Raw genomic sequence first — 14,931 nt, forward strand, 5'->3', positions numbered from 1 at the left:
TTAGCTGACTGAATAAACTTATCTTTAACTTTTAAAACTTGCCTTGTTGCTAATTGACTGCAAGATCTTTATTTAATATAAGATATATTTTAGCTGAATAATTCCCCTTTCAACCTAACCTGTTGTTTCCAGACCTTCCCAGCAATAACAGCACGGCACCGATGCATTTTTATTTTGAGAGCAGCGTGACTTTGTGAGCAATTATCAGGGCAGCTATAAAATGATAGGCTCAGTAAATTATTCAGATTAATTGATCAAAACCTTTAACCTTATTTTGTGATGTATGATATCATTGGTTCTCAGCAGAATATTGGCGTTATAATACCTGTGAATGAAGCGCTGGCTACAGAGCAAAAGACCGGAACTGAAGAACTCCTCTTGCGCATGCACGGCACAAGATCAGAAGTTGGCATTCCGTCTCTCTACTTCTATGCTATGTTCAAGAACTGAGGACAGGTTGTTCGTCACCTTGGGTGGGTGCTATCTGGCAACCAAGACATTTCAGCAGTGTAGTGGATGTGATGATGTGGGGCACCAGCATGTGCTCTGAGATTTGATCTGACCCTCAACCTTGGTGAAGCTTGATGTGTGTTTGAATTCTCTCTGAGCAGAATAATCAATGTATAGCATGTAGGTCACTAGACATGAAGTCCAGTTTTATAAATTCTGCTCTAACAAGAGTACAACCTGTTCCAACAACCTAACAGCAATAAGATATAGTATGAATTTGGTTGTACAAGCTTGGATAATACAAATGTATTAGCTTCAAGTAATTCATAGTTTATTCCAGTAGACATTGTGAGCAGCCATGTCTGTACCTTGGCTTGTTCATGTTTTATGTTGCAAAACTACACAGGAGGCACATGCATTATTTAATTCTGTATATGGTAATTTAATAAGCACTTCACATCTTCAGTCAAAAATAATAATAATAATAATTGCCTGCTGTCTTGTCAGTTGTAGCTGTTCATCCAGTGTTGCCAACTTGACGACTTTCTCACTACATCTGGTGACTTTCCAAAACCCTCTTGACGACTTGTTTTCTCAAAAGTAACTAGCGACAAATCTAACTACTTTTCCTGCCATCACTGGAGACTCGGCCGGAGTCGGTCGGAGTGCAAGTGCCACCTACGAACATCCAACACCACTCGCGGGGAACTTAGAAAAGGCAGCCTGCACTAGAGTAGAGAGCAGGTGACCACTTTCAAACTGGTTGTGCTAATGGCCCTGCATTGTCTAATTGCCCCACAAGTGTACCGTTCACGAGCAACAAAAATGGCATGCGAGTGTGTTGTCCCCCCTCTGTAACACAAATGGTGTTAGTGTGTCGCCCCCCCCCCCCCCCCCCCCCCACACACACACACACACACACACAACACACCATGATCGAACAATGTCAAGGTGTGCGATCTCTGTCCAGTGCAGCGCGCATCTGAACGGCTGTCATGTCCTGGAACAGCTGACTGCTGTGTACTCGTAACTCACAGCTGGAGAACACATACCGCAATGAACGTGTGGGCGGGCTCACTTGCTCTCATGACATGCTGATAATTGCATACAAACAAGATCATATTATAACATATTACCTGGCTATTTGCTGGCCAGCCAGGCTAATGTCACTTCCACCACATAAGTTGTAGTCCACATGACAGACAGAAAGAGTGGAAAAATAAATAAAAACATATATACAATAAGGGGAAAGGCGTGAACTCATTCATGTGTGATTGCTTTGCTCATAGCGCTGTGGACAGAGGGCATGTCACCTGATTGCCAGCCAGCGAGTCACTGACAGAGTGCACATGATGTGTTACATTAAAGCACAGAGAACTGACAAAAGGAGGACAAATGCATGAATACTACAATAAATGAATACATATTTAGATAAATACATAAAATAAATAATCACAGAACAAAGGGACAGACTTTTTTCTGTGATTATTTATTTTCTTTATTTTATCTGAATGGGCTGTTACATCACATCCAAATAAGCATTATATTACAGATACATTGACATCCCCACTTATGGGTTAGATAATGTATTTGTAATGACAGTCAACATGGCTGTAACACCCCGCTCAAATGCGCTGCGGGCAGTGTGTCATAGAGCCATGCTGTGAGTGGTCATCTCAGCTAAATGATTGATGTGCTGTGGGCCATCATGTCAGCTGGATGATCGGCGTGCTGTGGGCCGTCATGTCAGCTGAATGACTGACATGCTGTGGGCCATCATGTCAGCTGGATGATCGCGCTTTGTGGGCATTATCTCAGCTGAATGATTCACGTGCTGTGTGCCATCATGTCAGCTGGATGAGTGGTGTGCTGTGGGCCGTCATGTCAGCTGGCTGAGTGGTGTGCTGTGGGCCGTCATGTCAGCTGGCTGATTGGTGTGCTGTGGGCTGTCATGTCAGCTGGCTGATTGGCGTGCTGTGGGCCGTCATGTCAGCTGGCTGATTGGCGTGCTGTGGGCCGTCATGTCAGCTGGCTGATTGGTGTGCTGTGGGCCGTCATGTCAGCTGGCTGATTGGTGTGCTGTGGGCTGTCATGTCAGCTCAGTGATTGGCGTGCTGTGGGCTGTCATGTCAGCTGGATGATTGGCGTGCTGTGGGCTGTCATGTCAGCTCAGTGATTGGCGTGCTGTGGGCTGTCATGTCAGCTCAGTGATTGGCGTGCTGTGGGCTGTCATGTCAGCTGGATGATTGGCGTGCTGTGGGCTGTCATGTCAGCTGGATGATTGGTGTGCTGTGGGCCGTCATGTCAGCTGGCTGATTGGTGTGCTGTGGGCTGTCATGTCAGCTGGATGATTGGCGTGCTGTGGGCCGTCATGTCAGCTCAGTGATTGGCGTGCTGTGGGCTGTCATGTCAGCTGGATGATTGGTGTGCTGTGGGCTGTCATGTCAGCTGGATGATTGGCGTGCTGTGGGCCGTCATGTCAGCTCAGTGATTGGCGTGCTGTGGGCTGTCATGTCAGCTGGATGATTGGTGTGCTGTGAGCTGTCATGTCAGCTCAGTGATTGGTGTGCTGTGGGCCGTCATGTCAACTGGATGATCCCGCGCTGTGGGCCGTCATGTCAGATGGATGATCCCGCGCTGTGGGCCGTCATGTCAGATGGATGATCGCAATGCTGCACATGCGTGAAGCTGATCAAATGATCGCTCAGGCTGCGCATGTGTGCTCACATCATCTGATAGCTGCGGAGTTCGAATTTCCATTTGGATGGCATTACAGCTCATTCGGCCTCTGGTGTGACAGGAGTATTATTTTGCTGCATTCTGACAGCATTTTGGTAGTTGTACTGTGTTCCACCTACATTCGAACTGCGTTCGGGAGCTATTACTTAAGGCATGTGCAGGGATCATTTGAGGGAGGTCGGGGCACAATTTTAGTATTTGGACAGCATTATTATGCATTTCTTATTCCATCCTAAGATGTAGCACGAATTGTGGTTTTCTTCCCATTCTGCCTGATTCAGCTTCATTCGGGCTCATTCATGCTAAGTGTGAGGGGCCCTTAACGGTGTTGTTCATAATAATGTCGGTCACAGACTATCATTATATGCAGATGATTTGTTATTATATGTGACTGACCCAGCATTTACTCTTCCAAGTATTCTCTGTCTCTGTATTTCAGAGTAGTTCAGTTCCTTCTCAAGATATAAGAAAAGTGGATGTTACTGATTAATGTAGCAGCTCTGCAACTTCAGCAAGCTGATTTGCCATTTAAAATCTCCGATTTTGGTTTCAGGTATGTCTGTGTTGATGTGAGTGAACATTTTCAGGTCTTTTGTCTGCCAATTTTACCCCACTTATTGCCAAAACCAAATCTGATCTTTGGAGATGGATTACATTACCTATTTCTCTATTTTGTAGGATTAATGCTATTAGAATGACCATTTTGCCTAAAATTCTTTATTTGTTTCAATTGATTCCTTTATTTTTCCAAAAATACTTTTTTGATTCCTTGGATAAAATGATTAGCTCCTTCATTTGAGGTGTGAGACCCCACAGATCCTTAAATCATTGCTGCAAAGATGTAAATTCCATTTAAAATAAGCAGTCCCCTATTTCAGACATTTATTTATTCCATCAACTTTATTTACGGAAGCTTGTGAATAATTATGCTGCATTCTGCAGGTGGAATGTACAGCAGACCACAGTTTTGACTATGTGAGGCAGCAATTTGTTATGCAGATAACATGTTATCACCGGATAACATGGATGTCTTTTGACACAACCTATATTGTAATTAAGCTTTAAGCTGTCAGTGGAGTGTTCAACCAAGAGTCATATTACCAAGAAAAATGGAAAATGGTTCAAATCCCATTGTGGGATTTTTTTTTTTTTTTTGGCCATCATGTTATTTATTGTTGTGAGCAGATTGTCATGATTCGAGGTGGCGAGACACAGAAGGTGGTAGAACACCAATGCAGATTCACAGACATAGAAATGCATACACAGAAATGTTAGGGTTAGTAAAAAAAAAGCTTTATCTAGTATACTGGTAAAAAGGTTCGGTACACAGTGCATCAGTCAGTGAGGCAGAGGTACAGGCAGATGTGGTGCTGAGGCGTGGTCCAAAAACATAGCAGGGTTCAGGTACATGGTGTGGCCATGTTCAAAGGCAAGACAGGGGCAAGGTCACAAACAAGCAAGGTCAAAAGATGGGCAGGCAATCGAACGAGAACAAAACAAGGCTGGAAAGACAACAAGAAGTGTGATGAACTGGAGGAGAAGTGGTGAACTAAGGCTGCTTAAATAAGGGAGGTGATAATTAACAGAACAAGACACAGGTGTGGAAGAACAAGGAAGGGGGGTGTGGCAAACAAAAGGGAGAAGACACACCCATACCAAACCCTGAACACCAGACAAGAGAGTGCAGTCAGACAAAAGCAAAGTGTAGGACCCAAATCAAAGATTAACCTAAAACCACAGCAATCTAAAAAAAAAAAAGCCAAAACCACAGATGTACAAATAAATAAGAAATGAAATAAAGAAGGCCTAACATGAAAGAACAAATGTAACTACTGAAAAGAGATCAACAACAAAAATAAAGGCTCTGACTAAACTAAAATGTAACTCACAAATGGCAACTAAAATGTAACTCACAAATGGCGACAGTAAATGGATAATTCAACGTGTCAAAAGAAAAATAAACAGGTAATACAACTAATGATAATACAATGGGAAGAAACAAAGGCTGGGCAGAAACTAAGACAGAACTAGGCACATGACAACAGTATGATGAACAGGACATAACTGATAACCAGAAAATAAAACCATTGACAAAAGTATTACCACAGAAAAGAGAGCAACAGAATGTACAATTAACAGAGACACATGACTAAGGTATGGAAACAGGCAACAAATGATGAACAGAAAACAAAACCCGTGGCAATGAAATCACAACAGAAGATCAAAGACTGAGGATCGAAGTGGTGGGCAAGGACACAGACAAGAGAACAAAACATGACACAGATCGGGACTTGTGCAAATCCTGACACAGATGACAAGAGCATGGATATGCATTTCATACAGGAGTAATGTTTCTTCTGCTTTTTTCATAGCCAAGTCTTTAATGTTATGTTGTCACACTTCACTGACATACAGGTAGGATTTCTGATTGTGAAAATGATGAATCTGCAAATACCAGCATCTAGAAGTCAAGCAGTGGAATATGTCAGCAAATGTCACCAGTTAAGCTAAGTGGTTAGCTCTGTTGCATCACAGCAAGAAGGCCATGGGATCCCACACGGTCCTTTCTGTGTGGAGTTTGCATGTTGTCCTCGTGTTTGCATGGGTTCCCTCTGTGTGCTCCGGCTTCATCCTACATTCAAAGACATGTTCTTTAGTTGAACTGGTGAATACATAGTTGTGAGTGGGTGTGTGAATGTGCTTGTGTCTATGTGGGCCTGCGAGAGACTGGTGTCCTGTCAAGAGTGTACCCTGCCTTTCACCCTGTTACTCCTGGGATAGTCTCTAACCCCTCCTCAACCCTTAATTAGAATAAATGGGTATAGACAGTGGTGGGCACAGTTCCGCTAATCCACTAACTGCTAATTATCAAAGCTAATGTTTTCATTTTTGGGTTAGCTTTTCAGATAACTTTGAAAGCCATCATCAGACCAATTATCTTCCAATAAATTTTAGTCCGATAATCTTTAGATTGCTAACATGTTTTTGCAGGTGAAGTGAATAAAACTAACAGTTAAAAATGTTTGTTAAGTCTGAAATCAAAGATTTTAGCACTTACCTGTAAAATGCTTTGCAACAGATAAACAACTCTATTGTCTGTAAATAGAGGAGCGCTGGTTTCAGGAGAAACAGCTCTATTCTGTGCAGTCAGAAAAGAGCTGGTCACAAAATAATTGCTCTTGCTACCATACTAACTTACAGTCAGTATCACCCAAGTCATCCAGAGGCATACAGTTTTAACTTATGGTTAAAATTGAACCAAACTAATTTCAGACATGTTATTTAAATTAACGTCACTTCTGAAGTTTTAGAAAGTGAAAATATCAGCTATATGTTTTAGTTTTAAAGTATTGCACTAATTTTGAAGGTTTTTAGTTTGGACATGCTTCAACAGTGCTGAAGCATGGGTAAAAGTTCAGGACAGGAGAAATGCATTTGAGATGCTCTATCAGGCTCCACATAGACAACAGCATTAAACTCTGTATATCGTGCCTAAAACTCTCATTAATATATTTTCTGGGTTTATTGACGTTGTTATTGTGTTTGTTTTATGTAAAAATGCCAGAAGCCCAGGTTGCTTCTCCATTATTTTCAGTTGGAATCACTGTGAGTTGCAATCGCTTCCTGTTTGCTCTATAATATCCTGGTTATTGCCCTTTACAACACTGTTTGTCATCTTTGTTCCAGAGTAATATATACTGTATAAGATTTCTGAAATTTGGTTTCAATTCAATTCCATGCAGAGTAAACGTAGCAGACACAGATTATTTGGAATATTTGTTTTGGTCTCTACGGCCATCTACTGGCCAGTTGTGTTCATGGCAGTATTCGCCCTAAGTATTGAGATATCCCATAAAACATTGCGCGCCTGAGAGTTGTTACAGCCTCTTGCTGCAGCTAAAGAAATAAAAATGTTTGGTTGTATAATGTTCATTTACAGTTGGCGTCATGGATTCTATTGTTTAAACCACAGCAACTCTCTGGCATGCACAAAACAAACAAACAAACAAAAAAACTGGTTTATGGGTAAGGGTGCCAGTAGTTGTCAGTGTTTTATGCATTTTGACCCCTCTTATATCAGACAGTTGTCTAATCACAACTTGACTTTTGGCTTTTGCAAATGCCTTTTTTTACATATGAATAAAATGGCATGTTTTACAAACGCACATTTATATATAAATACCAACACACACATCACGTCACATTAACATGTTGGTTTTTACATAGGATGAATGAGTCAACCAATCAGTGTTAGCGGAGGCTCATTTACCCATAATCCCTTTGGCATCGGTCTGTGTTTGTTACAAAACTTCAGAATTAGTGCATTATTTAAATTAAAAGATATGTGTTATATTTTAACTTTGTACAAATGACAGAATTGACATTAATGGAATTATTCTGTCCAAATAAATATGATGATTTTAAAATCAAAGCTATAAGTCAAAAAAGCTTTATTTAAGATCTCTGCCTCACTGCAGCACTGAGTTTAACTCCTCTCAATTGCTTCACTATTTGGGTCTGTGGTTGCCTTTGATACTACCAGAAATGATCGTGGTGTTAAAACTCAAAATCAGCTTGTTAGTAGTTGCAAGTGTTTTGGAAGCAATACAAAAAGTTATCGGTTAGTTATAGCTTTGGATAAATCAGTTTAGTTTTATAAAAGATAACATATCAAAGCTAACTTTTGGTTAGTTGTGCCCACCACTGGGTATAGAGAATGAATGAATGTCACAGTTAATATCACCACCAGACATTATCACTGGCACAGCTGGCAAGTACCTGCCCATATATGAAAATAATGCCCAACGCCCTGGTTTTAACATCACTGAGAATACTATAGTTCCACACAATGTACATAAAGATCCCAGGAATCCAGACAGTGGTTTAATTGTCAATGTTCACAAATGAGTCACTTTTACCACTCATATCCCACCGAAGAAGATGTCAATGTATTTATTTACTTTGTGTTGTTTTCCTCACACCATAATTTTGGCACCATATTCAAACTCCACAGACCTTGTTTCTCAGTCCCTTCTGTGGCCAAATATCAGCTGTTTGACTCCTTCAAACCAAATAATGTCAGGTTTCACCATATTCCTCTATAGCACATAAAATTTCTGTATTTCAGATCCTGATCTGGTTTGTGATAGTTTATTTTATTCTTCCATGTTGTCATATTTGTTAAACCAGTTCAGCGAACGTATTTTTTTCATTTTCTGAATTCTTTGTGGCTCAAAGGGTTTTTGTAGATGAACCTTATGCTTTTACGTTGGAACTGAGCATCCTGAATGATCATCACACAGGACATATTTTATATTTATTTTTAATGTGGGTTCTTCTCTTTCCAGTGTGCTTTTCTTAAGGTTTTTGGCAAAAACACTTTGTATATCTGAGCATGTGTAAAATATTTGCTTGGTTGTAGGTTTGGCTTCTCTGGGGTTTTGGAGGTGCCAGACAAATATCCACTTGTTTATGCACTTCAAAAACAAGCACATAAGTTTCTTGTTATTATTATGAATATTATTATTATTATGTTGAGCTTGTGTAGCAGACGTGTGGAGAGATGATCCTCTGTCTATATGTTAGTGTTTAAGGATCAGACATAGTTGAACGGGCTCATGGACTTTACTGATTTGCATCATAATGTACAGAAACAATGTGGATCCAAATGCATGAGCTTGACCTGTGAAGCATGAAATAAAAAATAAAAAAAATTAATTAACAAACATAAAATATGTAGAAAGTAAAACATGTCACTGTACCAGAGCTTTAATAAAACACTTCTATAGTGATTTTGCGTGGTTGCCTTTTTTTTTTTTTTTGAGGACTACAAATAATCAATCAATCAATCAATTTTTTTATATAGCGCCAAATCACAACAAACAGTTGCCCCAAGGCGCTTTATATTGTAAGGCAAGGCCATACAATAATTATGTAAAACCCCAACGGTCAAAACGACCCCCTGTGAGCAAGCACTTGGCTACAGTGGGAAGGAAAAACTCCCTTTTAACAGGAAGAAACCTCCAGCAGAACCAGGCTCAGGGAGGGGCAGTCTTCTGCTGGGACTGGTTGGGGCTGAGGGAGAGAACCAGGAAAAAGACATGCTGTGGAGGGGAGCGGAGATCGATCACTAATGATTAAATGCAGAGTGGTGCATACAGAGCAAAAAGAGAAAGAAACAGTGCATCATGGGAACCCCCCAGCAGTCTACGTCTATAGTTATATATCAGAAAATGTTATAGCAATAGCAAAGTTATAGTTTGCTATTGATGCAGTGGTTACAGATGTGTACCAGAAGAAACGTGTGTACAGATAAGAACAGTTTGCCAGGGTGTGGATTCCAAATAAGTGATATTTGCTCTGTAGTAAACAAATGATGCATGAGGAGGTACACTTTTGCATGATGTCAAATAAACCTCACTTTCACTCTCAGTTTCTCAACACAACACAACCATGTGTATAGAATCAGCAGGTATCAGGGTTCCCAATCGGGTTTTGAAGTCTGGAGGTTTGCAATTTAGTTATGGCCTGGAAATGGCAGGAATAAATAACTATTTTCCACTATAAATGAGTGGAATTGTTATTGAATGTTAAGTAATGCACATTTAACATCATGCTTATGTGGATAAAACACAATTTTATGCATTAAAATCCATGAGATCAGTTAAAGTTTGGTTGTTGGAAAAATATCAAAACTGACACCACAGGCTGAGCCAGAAACACAAAGGTGCCTGTCCAAGTGCCCACCCATTGAAAACATCATTGCTGTGAAAAGATAAGCATAGGTGTAGGAGGTGGGGATTATTTGGAGGGGAGGAGGGGGGGCACAACACCCAGTTTACCAGAATTTCAGAAACCCCCAGGATTCTTTAACCGGACGATTCATAGACACGGACCATTCATAGACAAAAAAGAAAAAGACCACTCATAGACACAAAGATCAAACTTCATACACAAAAAAAGACCTTTCATAGACAGATTTACTGAACAAAGTCAAGTCATACTTCTAATAGATCACATCTGTGTTAAATTAGTGTCACATCTGTGTTATAACTTATATCTAGTGGTATCACCTTCCCTTATATTAGGGGAGGTGATGGTCTAGTGGTTAAGGTGTTGGGCTTGAGTCCAGAAGATCATGGGTTCAAATCCCCGCCTGACTGGAAAATCACTAAGGGCCCTTGGGCAAGGCCTTTAATCCCCTATTGCTCCCGGTGTGTAGTGAGCGCCTTGTATGGCAGCACCCTGACATCGGGGTGAATGTGGGGCATAATTGTAAAGCGCTTTGAGCGTCTGATGCAGATGGAAAAGCGCTATATAAATGCAGTCCATTTACCATTTATCTATTGTTATGTTTTATATAGAAATAGAATGTATTCATTTGTCAGTATTTTTTTTTATATTTATATATAACCTAATTGTTGTGTGGGCCGCCAGAAGAGGAGGTACTGCTGGCCCACCACCAGAGGGCGCCCTGTCTGGAGTGCGGGCTCCAGGCACCAGAGGGCGCAGCCGCCTCACAGGAGCAGCCAGGGTGACAGCTGTCACGCATCACCTGCAACAGCTGTTACCAATCATCTGATCGGCAGGAGTATATCAGCAGGACGACGTCTCCACCTCTTTGCCGAGATATCGTTCTACCTGGAAGGTAACGTACCTCAGCTGTCTGCGTGACAATAACCTTTGTGACTTTTTGTGCATTATCTTTTGGACTGTTTTTCCAACGAGAGGTGGAGGTAGCTTTCCTGCCGTGCTGATTCCTGGGTGCAAACGCATCCTCATTCACTTGCTTTTTGTTCCTCGCCAGCAGTACCAGATCCGACACGCGGAGGCAGTGGCCACCTGGGAGTTCGGGACTTGGCGGCTCCAGTATTCCCGGGGTCTGGTGGCGGAGGAAATCGTGTGGTTCCGGTTCTGCTTTGGACAGGCGTCTCCTATCTTCGAGCCTGCCCACACGACACCTTGTGAATTGACTGTTGTCTATTGTTGCAATCTGTTGTATTTGTTGTGCACATTCACAACAGTAAAGTGTTGTTATTTGACCTATTCCATTGTCCGTTCATTTGCGCCCCCTGTTGTGGGTCCGTGTACCTACACTTTCCCAACACTAATCATATATTGTCTCTTCAAATAACTAAAATAGTTGACTTCACTGCCACTATCTGCCCGCTATATCATATATTGGTGTGTGTAGGTTGACATAGAAAACCTGTAAAGCCTACTTTTAGTACACAGAAAATTCACAGGAGGTATAAGGGAATCGATAAAGAATCGGCTCAATAAGCAGAATCAATAAGGGCACACTGCTTCATCATTCATGTCATTTCATGACTGTACGTCTATGACCATGGGTCATCTACAGAGGAACAGATGGATCACTACAACGTAGATGGTGTCTTCATGAAAATGTTCTACAGTTGCTTTGTGGAGTCTGTGTTAACCTTTTCCTTCCTGTGTTGACTCAACTTATTGAACCTTAAGAATCACAACCGTCTTTGTAATATTGTCAAGGAATGTGGTAAAATTATGGGAACTCAGTGCACGGACATCATGGACCGTTTTAAAACAAGGGTTGTGTCAAAAGCCAGGAAAATTATGGCTGATTCGGCACACCCTCTGCACTCACAATTTAAGTTTCTGCCCTCGGGCAGACGCCTGGTAATGCCCAGATGCAGAACCAACAGACTAAAAAACTCTTTTATTCCCACAGCCCTTGCTCTCCTAAATAACACCTAAGGACTCACTGTTGCACTTAAGTCTACACTGACTTGCACCTTATTTCTTGGTTTTTGTTTTGTATATTTATTCTGCTGTGTTTTTGTGAACTTGTATGATGTATTTTTATGAATGCAATTTTTACTGCTGACTGCACCTGAATTGCCCCCATGGGGACTAAATAAACGATCAAATCAAATCACATTTGTATTGCCTGCTTGATAGGACGGATTCAGTAAAATGCGGTGTGTTTATATCATCCATGGGTAGCTCGGAGTAGAGTCGCTGCTCCTTTGCATTGAAAGGAGCCAGCTGAGGTGGTTCGGACATCTGGACATCCCTAGGGAGGTGTTCCAGGCACATCCATCTGGGAGGAGACCCCGTGGAAGACCAAGGACAAGGTGGAGAGATTATATCTCCACACTGGCCTGGGAATGCCTCGGGATCCCCCAGTCAGAGGTGGTCAATGTGGCAGAAGAAAGGGAAGTCTGGGGTCCCCTGCTGGAGCTGTTGTGCCCGCGACCCAATCCCGGAAAAGCAGTTGAAGATGAGTGATGAGTGAGTGAGTGTAATGTCCTTCTTGATATCAGGCATTTCCCCACACATTTTACAAGACAGTGATGGTAGCTCAGTGGTAACGTTTCTGACTGGTAATCAGAGCTTTTGGAAATTGCAGGTTTGATTTCTGTGGGTGGAATGTATTTTTTTTTTCACAGCAGCTATGCAATGTATAAGCTGCTCCCACTTTTTAAAGCACTATTTAAAACATACACACACACACACACACACACACACACACACACACACACACACACACACACACACACACACACACACACACACACACACACACACACACACACACACACACACACAAAACTACTGAATGCTTAATGATGCCTCATTTGGCCTCCTGTACATCCAGATTCTTCTTCCTGGCCTTTACAGTGGTTGGGAAAATGCTAGAAGATGGTGGAAGGATACTAAACAGATTCACAAGAAGGCACACTGTCTTCAACATTTCACCATGCAGTACTGCTGGAAGCTGCTGAAATGGTAACAGTTCTGCAGTTTAAAGAAGAGCTAATAGTGCAGGTTCATATGTCGAGCAAACAGCTCCCATAGGACTTTTGTGCTGAAAAGAAATTTGGCAAAAAAATAAATAAAAAATTCTTCCGGAGCTGTCTTTGATTTTTTTTTTATTTATTTATTTATTTTCTATTTTGGCTTCATTAGGGACTGTCCTAATATGATGGGGTTCATATTTTCCGACCCATACCTTCCATTCTAGGAGGGCCACTTCCGTTTTGACCTCCACAGAACTATAAATGCACCTATTTCCACTATATATTGATCAATTAAAAATAAAATAAGTTGTTTTGTAAGTTCTTATGTGTAGTAAGTTGGCCTGTTGTACTTTCAAAGCAAAGTTCAGACACCTCAGCCATTTGGTGGGGGTCCACTTCAGTTTTGCCTCTACTGGTGGTTGGCTCTCACTGCGGTATTGTATCACTTCCTGTTCCGGAGCACAGCGGTGTTTTTCTGTATCTGTTAGCTGTTTAATCTGCGCAGTTAGATTGATCTAGTTATCTAGATTACAATTTGTTTCCCAGTGTAATCTTTACGTGCCTTAACTAAAGCACTCCTTCTGCTGAATCACCTCTAAATTATTTACACATTATTCACTTTGCGTGTTTTTAGGAATCCGCTAGCTTAGCGTAGCTACTAGCTCTTAGCCGATTTAGCATGGCGGCTTCTCCTGTCTCTCCCGCACTTTTCTGCTCTGGGTGTGAAATGTTTAGTTATTCCTCGGCCTCCTTTAGCAGTAACGGTACTTGTAATAAGTGTAGCTTATTCGTAGCTTTGGAGGCCAGGCTGGGCGAATTGGAGACTCGGCTCCGCACCGTGGAAAATTCTACAGCTAGCCAGGCCCCTGTAGTCGGTGCGGACCAAGGTAGCTTAGCCGCCGTTAGTTCCCCCCTGGCAGATCCCGAGCAGCCGGGAAAGCAGGCTGACTGGGTGACTGTGAGGAGGAAGCGTAGCCCTAAACAGAAGCCCCGTGTACACCGCCAACCCGTTCACATCTCTAACCGTTTTTCCCCACTCGACGACACACCCGCCGAGGATCAAACTCTGGTTATTGGCGACTCTGTTTTGAGAAATGTGAAGTTAGCGACACCAGCAACCATAGTCAATTGTCTTCCGGGGGCCAGAGCAGGCGACATTGAAGGAAATTTGAAACTGCTGGCTAAGGTTAAGCGTAAATTTGGTAAGATTGTAATTCACGTCGGCAGTAATGACACCCGGTTACGCCAATCGGAGGTCACTAAAATTAACATTAAATCGGTGTGTAACTTTGCAAAAACAATGTCGGACTCTGTGGGCCCCTCCCCAATCGGACCGGGAGTGACATGTTTAGCCGCATGTTCTCCTTGAATTGCTGGCTGTCTGAGTGGTGTCCAAAAAATGAGGTGGGCTTCATAGATAATTGGCAAAGCTTCTGGGGAAAACCTGGTCTTGTTTGGAGAGACGGCATCCATCCCACTTTGGATGGAGCAGCTCTCATTTCTAGAAATCTGGCCAATTTTCTTAAATCCTCCAAACCGTGACTATCCAGGGTTGGGACCAGGAAGCAGAGTTGTAGTCTTACACACCTCTCTGCAGCTTCTCTCCCCCTGCCATCCCCTCATTACCCCATCCCCGTAGAGACGGTGCCTGCTCCCAGACTACCAATAACCAGCAAAAATCTATTTAAGCATAAAAATTTAAAAAGAAAAAATAATATAGCACCTTCAACTACACCACAGACTAAAACAGTTAAATGTGGTCTATTAAACATTAGGTCTCTCTCTTCTAAGTCCCTGTTGGTAAATGATATAATAATTGATCAACATATTGATTTATTCTGCCTAACAGAAACCTGGTTACAGCAGGATGAATATGTTAGTTTAAATGAGTCAACACCCCCGAGTCACACTAACTGAAAACTCCCTTCTGTCTGATCATTTCTTAATAACATTTACATTT

Source organism: Thalassophryne amazonica, chromosome 1 (genome assembly GCF_902500255.1).
Source record: "Thalassophryne amazonica chromosome 1, fThaAma1.1, whole genome shotgun sequence".
Lineage (NCBI taxonomy): Eukaryota > Metazoa > Chordata > Actinopteri > Batrachoidiformes > Batrachoididae > Thalassophryne > Thalassophryne amazonica.